Below are 13110 nucleotides of genomic sequence, written 5' to 3'. Positions count from 1 at the left end.
GTTCGACCCTATCGTTACCAATTTAGCCAGAAAGCGGAGATAGAAAAAATGGTTTCTGAGTTATTAACTGAAGGTTTGATTCAGGCAAGTTCTAGTCCATTTTCAGCACCAGTAGTGCTTGTAAAAAAAAAAAAGATGGGTCTTGGCAATTCTGTGTGGATTATAGGGCCCTCAACGCGGTCACCATTAAAGATGCCTTCCTAATGCTGACCGTGGACGAGCTGCTGGATGAACTTCATGACTCTGTTTATTTTTCTAAGCTGGACTTGCGATCAAGTTATCACCAAATTTTGATGAGAAAAGATAGCCTTCAGGACTCATCTGGGATTATACGAATGGCTTGTAATGCCTTTCGGACTCACCAATGCCCCGGCAACTTTCCAATCATTGATGAACACGGTGTTTCAACCATTTTTGCGACGATTCGTTCTTATATTCTTTGATGATATTCTAATTTACAGCCCATCATGGGAGTTGCACGTTCAGCAGGTCGAAATGGTGTTGGAATAGCTGGAAAAACATCGACTCTTTGCTAAACTCTCTAAATGCTCCTTTGGATGAAACTGCATTAAGTACCTAGGCCATATTGTTTTTGGCAAGGGAGTAGAAGTCGACCTAGAGAAGATTCGGGCTATCCAGGATTGGCCCACTCCAACCAATGTCACCCAACTGAAGGGTTTTTTGGGGCTTAGTGGCTATTACGGGCACTTTATCGAAAACTATGCCCAACGGGTGGGCCTATTAACGTGTCTCCTTGTTAAGGACAGGTTCGTTTGGAATCCAGAGGCTCAATTAGCTTTTGAGGGTTTGAAACAGATGATGATGGCAGCTCCCGTTTTGGCTCTGTCAAATTTTGAGAAACCTTTCGTCTTAGAGACAGACGCATCAGGGGTCGGCATCGGTGTTGTCTTGAGCCAAAGTAATCATTCCATTGCTTTTTTTTCCAAAAAGCTTTCACCTCAAATGCAAGCCCAGTCTGTGTATGTCAGAGAGCTGTACGCTATTACTGAAGCAGTGGCGAAGTTCCGTCATTATCTCTTGGGGCATCAGTGCATCATACGAACTGATCATACGAGTTTACGACACCTGGACTCGTAATCTATACAGACACCTGAGCAAGAGGCTTGTTTACCGAATTTGTTGGGTTACTGATTTTCAATTGAGTATAAACCGAGAAAGCAGAATCAAGCTGTCGATGCTTTGTCAAGAGGAGAGATAATGGCTTTATCAAGCCTACAACACTCTTTTATGGATACCGTTTATGATGAGGTGCAATCGTTGACTCTTATACAACAGCTTAAGAAGACGATTGAGGAGGACTCAACTGCGTTACCCAACTATCACATATGACAGGGATTTTTATACTGGAAAAATCGTTTAGTTATTCCCTATGACTACTCTAGCTTGATTCGTAGGATTTTGGAGGAATTCCATTCTTCAGTAACAGGGGGACATGCGGGGTTCTTACGTACATTTCACAGAGTTGCAGTATTGTTTTATTGGACCCGTATGAGGCAGGATATTCGGTCTTTTATTCGTTGCTGCATTATCTGTCAACAGGCCAAAATTTCCACCCTACAACTTGCTGGTTTGCTCAATCCCCTACCGATTCCGAAACGAATTTGGGAAGACATTGATATGGATTTCATCGTTGGGCTACCAGTTGTCAAGACTTTCAGTGCTATTCTGGTAGTGGTAGATTGTCTGTCAAAATATGGGCACTTCATCGCTATGCCTGCCCATTTTTCCAACGCTCAAATCGCAGAAGCCTTTCTGCATAATATTGTTAAGCTACACGGAATGCCGTGCACCATCGTATCTGACAGAGATAAAACCTTCACCAGTGCTTTCTGGCGACATCTCATGAAGCTACAGGGCACCCAACTCAACTTCAGCTCTGCGTACTGCCCTCAATCTGATGGCCAGTCAGAAATCCTGAACAAGTGCCTTGAGATGTATTTACGTTGCTTTGTCTTTGACTACTCGCGAAAGTGGCTCGCTTACTTGCCTTGGGCCGAGTATTGGTATAACACATCATATCACCATTCCACGAGTATGACCGCATTTAAAGTCATACACGGACGTGATCCACCACCTTTACTCCAACATTCATCCCTCGAAGATACTCCCTGGGATATATATGTTCAGCTCGAGCTGTTACTGCGTCACAATATATAGAAGGCACAGGACAGGATGAAACAAAATGCTGATAAACATCGTTCAGAGATTTCGTTTGATGTCAATGACTGGGTTTTGGTGAAGTTACAACCATATCGTCAGCATTCGGTTTAGTTGCGACTGTTCCAGAAATTGGCTTTGGTATATTTCAGTCCATTTCAAATTGTAGAGAGGGTGGGTCCTATCGCCTATCATCTTGCTCTGCTCGAACACTCTAAGATCCATCCAGTCTTCCACATTTCACTGCTGAAGAAATTCCAAGGGGACAGAAATCATACTGCTTATTTTCTGTTGCCACTCTCTACGTTGCCAGAAGGACCTATGTGTAATCCAATGGAGGTATTGGATCAGCAGACTATCTCTCGCAATGATCGCTGGGTCCACCAATTTTTGGTGCTGTGGGATGGTTGTGCAAAACCAACTTGGGAGGATTAGTCCAAGTTGCAAGCACTGTACCCAAATTTTGACCTTGAGGACAAGGTTAGCTCCAATGGGGGTGGTATTGTAACAAGCCCAAATTCAGATGTTATGGTGAATGGGCCAGGCCTGGTATGACGCAGCCAGCGTGAAAGGAAAAAGACCTGGAAGCTACGAATGCTAGAGGAAGCTGCATGTTAAATAGGGCTAAAGTCTGTTGAGGGGATGGGCATGAATTGGGTTAATTCTCTCTGTGTAACCGTCTCTCCCCTTCCTGATCTTTCTGTTGCTCCTCTTCCCACCTCCCGTATCTTTTCTGTTATCTCTGTTCCCTGTGAGGGTTTGCCTGCATTTTGTATGGTGCGGACTGATTTTGAATAATACGTACTAGTTAATTGATTGTGTAGAATCATTGCTTGAGCATTGTTGTTATTTGACTGTTACATCACCATTGTTGTTAATGCTCAATCTAATATAGGAAATTTTGTTTCTGTCATGGAAAGTCTAATTTGTATAGTTAATGATTAAAGTAAAGTTGTTAATAGCTATACCATAATTATTTCTAGTAATATGTTATATTCAATCTACTTGTGCGACATCATATGTTGTACATAATGTAGAATTATTGCTTAATTCTTATGACCCTAATGTTTTTGGTATTTTGTAATTTATGACATTTATTCAAGGGTCATCAGCAACTTTTTATATATCACATACCAAACTTCAGCAAATCACATATTGCCTACTGGTTAGGACTGTTGATAATTCTACCAAATAGATTAATAATATTTTTATATGTATTGACAACAAGTAATCCACAAAATTCATTATTGGGGAAACAAATGGCCAAACTTGGGCAAATCACATGTTACCACTTTAACAAAGTCATTGGCAACTCTTTCATATACATTAACAATGCTTTTATATGTATTGGCAACAATAATCTGCGAAATTCATTACAAGTAGCAAACTCGGGCAATCACATGTTGCCTCTTTATTAGGATCATTGACAACTCTTTCATATAGATTAACAATACTTTTATATATATTGGCAACAAGTAATCTGTGAAATTCATTACAAGTAGCAAACTTGGGCAAATCATATGTTGCCTCTTTGTTAGGCTTGTTAACAACTCTTTCATATAGATTAACAACACTTTTATATGTATTAACAACAAGTAATCTATAAAATTCATTACAAGGGAAATCAATAGCCAAACTTAGGCAAACCACATGTTGCCCTTTTGTTAGGACCATTGACAACTCTTTCATATAGATTAACAACCACACTTTTAGATATATTGATAACAAGTAATTGGCAAAATTCATTACAAGGTAAAAGAATAGCTAAACTTGGACAAATCACATATTGCCCTTTTGTTAGGGCCATTAATAACTCTTTCATATATATTGGCAAGAACTTTATATGAAGAGACTTTACGTAATCTACGCTAAACTTGGGCAAATTATATGTTGCCATAGTAAGTGAAAATGTATAAAGGTCAAATGAAGTGAAAATTTTTAAGTCTACACGTTGGAGTAAACTGAACAAGTGCACAATAAGTACACAGAAAGTGGGCTGCACAAATTCATTGAATATAGCATGTTGCTAGTAGCAACAAAAAAGTAGCTATTAACAATTTCAGTATAACAATTGACTACAAATCAAATTTTCACTGACAATGATAGAATTTTCTACATTGAATGACAAATCCAAGGTATTAAACATGTATGATTACTCAAACCTGCTATGTATTTCCTCCATTTCCTTTTTCTTAGTTCTATATGTTTGCTTATATGTTAGACTCACCCCATAGTCTCTTTTCAATGTTGTCATTATTTCACTTGGACATTTGTCAATAAAATTCCTTACTTAGAATGGAGAAGCAGCGGACGATGAGGGAACCAGCAGAGGGAAGGGGCAGTACATGCGTGTGAGGGTGTGTAGGTCAAAGATGCGATTAGGTGGACACTTGTTGGAGCCAAGAGTAAGGAGAACAAAGCAATAGAAGTTGAAGAAGAATGAAGAAAAACATTGAAAACAAGTACCCTTTCCCATCCATCTCCTATCAATGTAGTCTTCTCTCGCATGCACCTCCTCTAACCTTACCTTCTTATCCAACAAGCACTTGCAAAGCTAGTAAGATTGCTGCCGAATGGGGAGCGAGGGGAGAGAGAGTGTGTGAGGAGATGATGGGAGCAAACAAGATTAATATTCGAATATTGATCCAACAACATTTCTAAATGCTAATTTAGTATTTGAATATTGATTTGGTATTCGTGAAATTTGAAGTATTGATTTGGGGTTTTATATTTTGAAGGTATTTATATAGGTTTTTCCCTAAAGTTTTATATGAAACGAACATATATTCACAAAAAAGTTTTACCGGTTACTATGATTTTTTAGTACTTATTTTCCTTCTTTAAACCTCATTGTAATTCTCTTTTTTTTTTCTTTTGAATTAAAAGGCAGGCAAAGACAGATTCTTTAAATTTATAAGGGGATTGAACTTGTGATCTCCCACTTACGCAGAAACAGCCATTATATCTGATATAGCAAAACACTAAACATATCTTAATTTTTAGTTCTGTATGTATATACTGCCTCTAGTCTTTAATATATAATATTTAGTTTGTAACTCACATCAAACTACAAATTGGATTTTATATCAAAGACTAGAGGCAGTAACTTCTTAAACCAAAATGATCGATAGCCCCCCATTTACTAAGTTCCATTTTTAAATTCTCAGCCTCCAATCACTATTAGAGAATAGAGATATCACGGCGCTAATTTACGATGATCATCCAAAAAACACCATAAAAAAAAACAAAACTATAGCATTTTTGTAATTAATTGGCAGTCATTTTTACTTTTGATGACGGTTTTTTATACAATGGGGGGCTTCATTATATTAATGGAAAGCAGGGAGTTAATAATTTATACACAATTTTTCATATATATACACCAGAAGGCAATAAAAACATACACATACAGAGATGCTGCTTGGAGTGTGGTATATGGGTTTTTCTTTACAACGTCACGTTATTTCAAGTTGGCACTAAAACTTTGATACAACTTTTAGGAGATTTTTTATTTATTTTTACATTCCTTGAGACATCAATTTTATCTCTCTATCTCTTATTTTCAAGCCCTTGGGATGGCACGGATGGGTAGACCTTTATCAATATGAAGTGTAAACATTGTCTTGTAAGTCACACTCCTGCTTTCATCGTCCAATTTGAAGATGAAGAAGCGAAGAAGAGCCATTGATAGTATCTTCATCTGCCTGTACGCAAAGTCCTTCCCTAAACACGTCCGAGGTCCTGCCTGCAAATCAAATGAATATATCATATTTTAATTTCTTAGGTCCTAAATACATAAGCTACATAACTCTATAATTTATAGATATTAAGAAAATTAATTAATAAATTATTTTTGTAGTCAGTATGTGTTGATTCTTCTTTTTTTTTTTTTTTAATGAAGTATGTGTTGATTCTTCTAAAATGTCCCTTTTAATCATTATTGCCACTGATAAAATTCTGCGTTTAAAGAAATCATCACCACCATTAAGGATCAAACCAATCCCCGTGACCAGCTTCCAGAGGAAATATTGAATAACAATATATATGAAGATTGAACTAGTTTTGGTGCTTATCACTTTGATAAGCACCATCAACTTATCAAATCTGATCATCATATCTATATTTTATATGGATAGTTCAAATTTGATTTCTTTTTTATTTTTATTTATTCAAAATAATTATTTTAATATGTATAGAATCTAAAATAGAGATAATCTCTTAACTGTCATTCTTTCAAAAAATAGTTTTTCTATTTAAAAATCACTAATTAAAGATTTTAAATCTGAACTATTCAAATCATATATAGACAGTCCAGATCTGATAAGCTTAGAGTGCTCATCAAGATAATGAGTGTTAAAACTAGTTCTTTATGAAGATAGAATAACTTGTATACGAATCAAGGAAGAGAAAAATGAAGAAAGAGAGTGATGCAAACATGGAAAGCTATGAATTTGAATGGGGATTCGGGTTGAAAAGTCGAATCTTTGAGCCATCTTTCGGGTCGAAACTCGCCGGCGTCGGTGCCCCAAATGTAGGACATGCGTCCCATAGCATAAGCCATGTAATAAACTCCATCTCCTTTCTTCAGTCTATGGCCATCAGGGAGGATGTCATTTGTTTCCGCAGTCCTCCCATCCTTATTTGAGAGTTACAAACCAAAACATATAGAAACGTCAATTTTTACCCCAAAAAAAAAAGTTAATTAAACCGAAAAGGCATAGATATATCTTATATTATTAGATAGAGACTATCATTACCCGACCTCATTACAAACACAAGTTACACATTCTTGAATAAAGTTCAATCATCCTTCTAATAATCTACTGCCTCCAGTACTTAATATAAGAGCTAATTGACTAATTTTAGTATATTAAAAAATTAGTTAAGTTAATTATTAGTAATAAATAGGTGTTGTCTTTTTTAAAATATCTTTACCAATCAAGTGTATTAGCTAAACCTACTGTTATTATAATGACTATCTTGGAAAAAAAAAGACAAATGTAAAAGACAAAATGTATTAAGATTTTATATTTAGGACCAAAATAAAAGTTAAATGAACTTTTATATTAAGGACAGAAGGTAGTATATACCTATAAATGGAAAGCCATGTATTCCTAGTATTTGACTAATCTCAAATTTCGTGCGAAGAACGTGCATGTTTTACGTACGATCTGGTTTATATTGAATGCTTGATAAGTTTATCAGAGTCTTGGTGGCTTTGATGGAAATTATTAACTGGGATTGGACTCCACTGCAGGGAATTCAATTAAAACATATGTGCAATCTCTATTATACCCATGTCATCATTACTTAAATGAAGCTGTATATTTTCTGTTTGGCACAGATCTAGAGAACTTTAATGAATTAAGGGAGATAATTAATATAGAACTTACTACGGGAACTGCAGGGTAAAGCCTTAAGGTTTCTGTAAGTGCTGCCTGCAGATAGTGCATTTTCTCAAGAGTGGCTTCTGTTATATTGGCCACAAACTCATCGATCTTGGGTTTACTTTCTTGTATATTACAAGTGACATTATCTCTCACTTCTTGAGCAATCTTGTCCTGAACAAGAGGGTTCTTGCAGAGCATGTAGAAGAACCATGAGAGAGTGTTGGCGCTTGTGTCCTTGCCAGCAATCATGAAGTTCAGAATTATGTCTCTTAGATACTTATCGTTCATAGTTTCTGGCTCCTTCTTGCTCTCCGTCAAAAACCTAGATAGAATGTCCTCTTTCTCATTCTGATACCCACCAAAAGCAAAAGAAAATTCATGTTTTCATGTTCGTTTCAGAAATAATCTTCCTCAAATATGGAATCAACATTGAAAAATACTCCTTTTGATCATAAATGTAAAAGCTATATAGAGGAGTTTGCTTTGGTTTTAATATACAATTTTAATCTATTTTTGTCTGATCTCTTAAATTTATAATCTTCCTATTGATCATACATAGTTAAAAAGGTTTTTCTTTAATCAAGAAAGTAGTTCTCAATGCAAATGATTAAAATGAATGCAATAGACACATTTTTTATAAGGGTTAAATAACATCTAGTATCCTTTCACCAATAAAAAAAATTAAATCTAGTGTCCTAAAATATTTTTCTAATAGCACTTAATATCTAGATTAATTTTTTGCTCACTCAGCATCCTAAAATATTCCTTTAGTAACACTCGTTATCCTACAAATATCTTTTTAGTAGATTGTTTTTTTTTATCCAGCACCTTAAAGAATATATTTTTCAAATATCACTAAGTATCCTAAATTTAGGGTACTCGTTGCTGCTAGAAGAATACTTGATGATAAAACTTGCATCAAAATACTTCAAAATGCTAGGTGCTACACTAAAACATACTTTATGGTGCTGGATAAACTACAAATTAGTTTAAAATATTGAGTGCTCTATTGAAAAAATAGGATGTTAGGTGCACCTTAATCATATTTTTTTAAAATAAATAACTAGCTTAACTAATTATTTTATCCTCTGATGTCAATCAAATTCCTTCTATCTGTTCTTTACAGAATCCGTTGCACTATCGGGTCAACTTGAATATGGGTAAGAAGACTACCTTTCCGTACCGACAAAAGCATTAGTTATCTGGCCAGATTCTATATTTATGATAGAAGGGAATATAATTTTAATACTTTTTAATTCTTAATGTGAGACCTAATTAACTAATTTAAGTATATTAAAGATATTAGTTAAATTAATTAATATGACATGTTTTTCTAAAACATCCTAAGCATTTTTCTCAATTCCTTTCCTCCCTCCTTCTCCTACTTATTGTTATTGAGAAAATATCAATAGGGTTAATTTGAAAAAAAATAAAAAACTTGTAAAATATGTCTTACATATAGAATCAATATCAACTCCTTAATTAGGTTCTAGATTAAGGACTACAAGTAAACTTACGTGATGTTGGTGCATTGCCAAGTGATGTCTCTTGGTGGCGATGAGTCGATGAACAAAACGATCAATGAATTGGACATTTTGTTTGAGCGCAGCTTCAGAGCCAATGTTAAGATATCTCTTGATCTTCCACAATGGATCCACAAAACGCCAATAAACCAAAGCATTTGACTCATCAAACGCCTTCATAAATTCGCTCCCTTCTTTGCTTGTTCCTTCCAGTTCCACTCCAAACCCTACTTTGAATATCGAGTCCAACGTGCACCTCATTAATATATCCTACAAAAACAACACACTCTATATACACTACAAAAAAACATGGTTTTAGCGACAGAATTTAGCGACGGGATTAGCGACAGATTTGCGACGGAATTAGCGACGGAAAATTCCGTCGCTAATCCGTGGCTAACTCGATTTTTTTAAAAATAAAATAAAATGCCACGTGGCACCTCTACCAATTGCCACGTCATCACTGAGACCACCTCCACGTGTTGCTGCCACCTCACATCTACTGCCACGTGTCACACCTCTGCCTGCCACGTGTCACCACCACATAATTCCCTTCTCAAAGTGACTTCTCCATGGCTTGAACCCAGGACCTCCTCTGTGCGCATGTACGGCTTTACCAGTTGAGCTGTAATGAACCTGTTAACTTATTATGTAAAATTAAATATATATTATATTATTTTACACAAACAATTATATATACATATATTATTAAAAACTAAAAATATACTATATGATAATTTCAATAATAACTATTTTAATGAAAAAATAATTTTTAAATATTTGTTTTACTATTTTTATAATTTTTTATTTTTTAAAAATCATTTTAATATCATTTTAATTTCTAACGACACTAATTTTGAATTTTACATCATAAATAATTTTTCATAAATAATTTTTAAATTTATTTTTTAATTAACATTGATAAGATATACAATTTAATTATATATATATTATATTACATTATATTATATATGTATATGTGGTTTATATATTTGAAGAAAATCATTTACAATTAGTCAAAAAATCTTGTTATTCAAAAAATTCAAAAAATAACTACTATAATAAAATCTAATAAATTATTTTATATAAAAAATTAAATGATTTAAATAGATTATGATAAACAGTATTTTCCTACTTATATATATATCCTATGTAATTTATTTTCTTAAACTTTGCGACAGAATTTGCGACGGAAATTCCGTCGCTAATTTTTTTGACAGATTAGCGACGGAATTGTCTGACAGAAAAAGATTCCGTCACTAATTCCGTCGCTAAATACGGTTCCGTCGCTAAATACGGATTAGCGACGGACAGAAATTCCGTCGCTAATCTGTCAAAAAAATTAGCGACGGAATTTCCGTCGCTAATTTGCGACGGAATTTGTTTCCGTCGCAAATTCTGTCGCTAATTCGCTGTTTTTTTGTAGTGATATGTATATCCGCAGATTTATGTGCGCATGTATCTCTTTACATAAATGTCAGAGAGAGAGAAAGAGACACAACTGAAACATTTTTTCAGAGGTGTTGAGCACTATAAAATATTTTATGATTTACCCAGCACCTAAAAACATTTGTAGTGCAATTTTGCTCTTATATTAAGGTGCTAAACACACTTAGAAAAATACCTCGATGTGCTAAATAAACAAATCCAACACCCAAAAAAAAACTTGAAAGCATTGGATGAACCTTAACTCTTAAAATTAAATTAAAAATTTTTTGATATAAAAAATTAAATTAAACTATAATTGGATCTTGTGAAATTAATTATCCCCTTTATGTATGTTATGGATATATATATATATATATATATATATATATCTGTGTGTGTGCATGCATGTCTTGCTATCAATACTTAGAGTGCCGGCATAAGAGTAAATCATAACAAAGTTCCTTTGTCTGCAGTTCATACATATTGAATATATATGTGCAATTTTCCTAATCATTAAAATTTAGTATAGATAATTTATATCCTATTTTTTGGTTTTAATATTTTTTATTCTGAAGGAAGAAGATAAAAAAAGCTAAATTTTAAAACAACCAGCCTAAAAAGATAATTTAAATAAAAATTTAAAAATAATTAAAAAGTCAAATTATCTAAATTAAATCCACAAAACCATATAGAATTAACTAAAAATGTACACGCAATAACATGCTGAAGGATGTTTACCTATTAAACGCACAAATAAATGAAATTTTGACTTCGACAAAGTGGCTAAGGAGGAGCACCCAATGCTCATCACCTGATGAGCAATCTGGATCGTCCAGATCTAGATTTAATATTATTAAATAATTATTTTAAAATAGAAAAAGTTATATTTTTAAAGAATGATAGTTAAGAGATTATCTTTATTTTTTATCCTATACCTATTAAAATAACTATTTTTAAAAAATAAAAGTAAAAATAAAAATAAATTTGAACCGTCCAGATCAGACCTGGAGGGTCCAGATCTGATGAGTATTGGGTGCTCATCAAAACTGATAAGGACCCAATGCAAATCCGCTAAAAGGAGATGTTATATTTGGATTCACTTCTTTTTTTGAGGGAATAATATTCTAACCCTCCCTCTTTTCTCTTATTTTCTTTCCAAACTTTCCAGGAAAATATTTGAAGTTTACCCCCCCCCCCCCTCAAAAGAAAAAAAAGGACCTACCTGCAGACCTTTCTCAGAAAATCCCGAGACAAGTCGAACCAGTTTAGCAGCGTTGGTTCTGAAAGCAGAGCTACTAAAATCCCGAAGAACTCTGGTGGAGAACTCAAAGCTCGCCAGCTTTCTCTGCTTCTTCCATTTCTCGCCGTCCACCGCGAAGATCCCTTCTCCGAACAGATCCCTTAAGATTTCCCGGTCGTACTTCCCCTTCGAGTACTCCTCGAATCGCCGCTTTAGAACATGCTCCACGTTCATCGGATCGGCGGTGTAGTGCACGCTCATCCGTGGACCCAGAAGCCGGAAAGTTCTTAGGGTTCTCGCTGTCTCTGTCTGGTGATCGAAGAGCTTGTTGAAGTAGAAGAGCTGGTGGAACACGGTACCTTTCACCGGAGCATACTTTGGGTCTCCGATGGACTTCCCGGCGAAGAGGGACACCACCAGGAGGAGGAGGAAGGTTAACAAGAGAACAAAAAAGAAGACAGACGTGAAGGCCAAAACCCAGAAAAGGATGACCATTTTTGTAATTTCCGTGCTTGTGAAAGAGAAGATTATTATGTTTTGAATGCTTATTTGCAGAAAAGAGAAGGATATACACAGAGAGGGAGAGGGAGAGAGAGATATTTGGATTTTTGTCAAATAGAAAGAATGGTAGAGCAAATGGAAGAAGACGAAAGTGTGATTAAATTAAGTTCTTTCTGCAGAATATTTTATGGGGTGATTGATGGGGACTTATGTTTAAATATTGTAAAAATTGGACGGGGATTTCAAGCTGGAATAATGATAGAAACATAACAATTAAATAAAAACTTGGAACGTCAAACTTATATAGCTCAGTCTTAAAAGATAGCTATGCATGAACGTTTCAAGATTGTTGTGAAGATAGCTTAATTTAATCTTCAAAAATTACTTTCTGTCGCGTCATCTTAGCTTCCCTGTTTGATGTGCCCTTATACTTAGCCTTTTGCTATTGGTATTTGGCAAACCCACTCTTTTAGAAGTCTCTTGTTAATCAGATCTTGAAGGTGATATATACGTGTATATATATATGTATATATATGTAGGCAAGCCATTTCAGTTTATAAAAGAAAAATAAAAAATGCCACTTCTCGTTTTTATTATCTCTCCAGCTCATAATCTTTAAGGTGCAGCAAAAGACTTTTTTTTTTTTGGTGTTACAAAAAGTTTAACTAAAGAGTTATGGAAGAACGATATTTATGTCCTAAAATAACAATTTATTGACAGTCAGATCTCTGATTTTTTTTTTTTTAAAACATGAGTTGTAAATATCAATTCAGATGGTTGCAAAGAGAAATTTCAGTTACAAATTAAAAGTTATATTCGAAACTTAAATGCCTTATCTGCAATTGAGACT

General features: G+C 34.6%; 1 pseudogene; it reads right to left on the bottom strand.

The window, feature by feature from the left end:
- Positions 1–5503: 5503 nt before the first annotated feature.
- Positions 5504–12256, bottom strand: LOC114733524 (cytochrome P450 704C1-like; annotated as a pseudogene).
- Positions 12257–13110: the final 854 nt, after the last annotated feature.

The sequence above is a fragment of the Neltuma alba genome, unplaced genomic scaffold, assembly GCF_004799145.2.
Source record: "Neltuma alba isolate B1F8T4 unplaced genomic scaffold, ASM479914v2 tig00013012_pilon, whole genome shotgun sequence".
In the NCBI taxonomy this organism is placed as follows: Eukaryota; Viridiplantae; Streptophyta; class Magnoliopsida; order Fabales; family Fabaceae; genus Neltuma; species Neltuma alba.
Note: the sequence above shows the minus strand (reverse complement) of the source record. Positions and strands in the feature narration are given on the sequence as shown.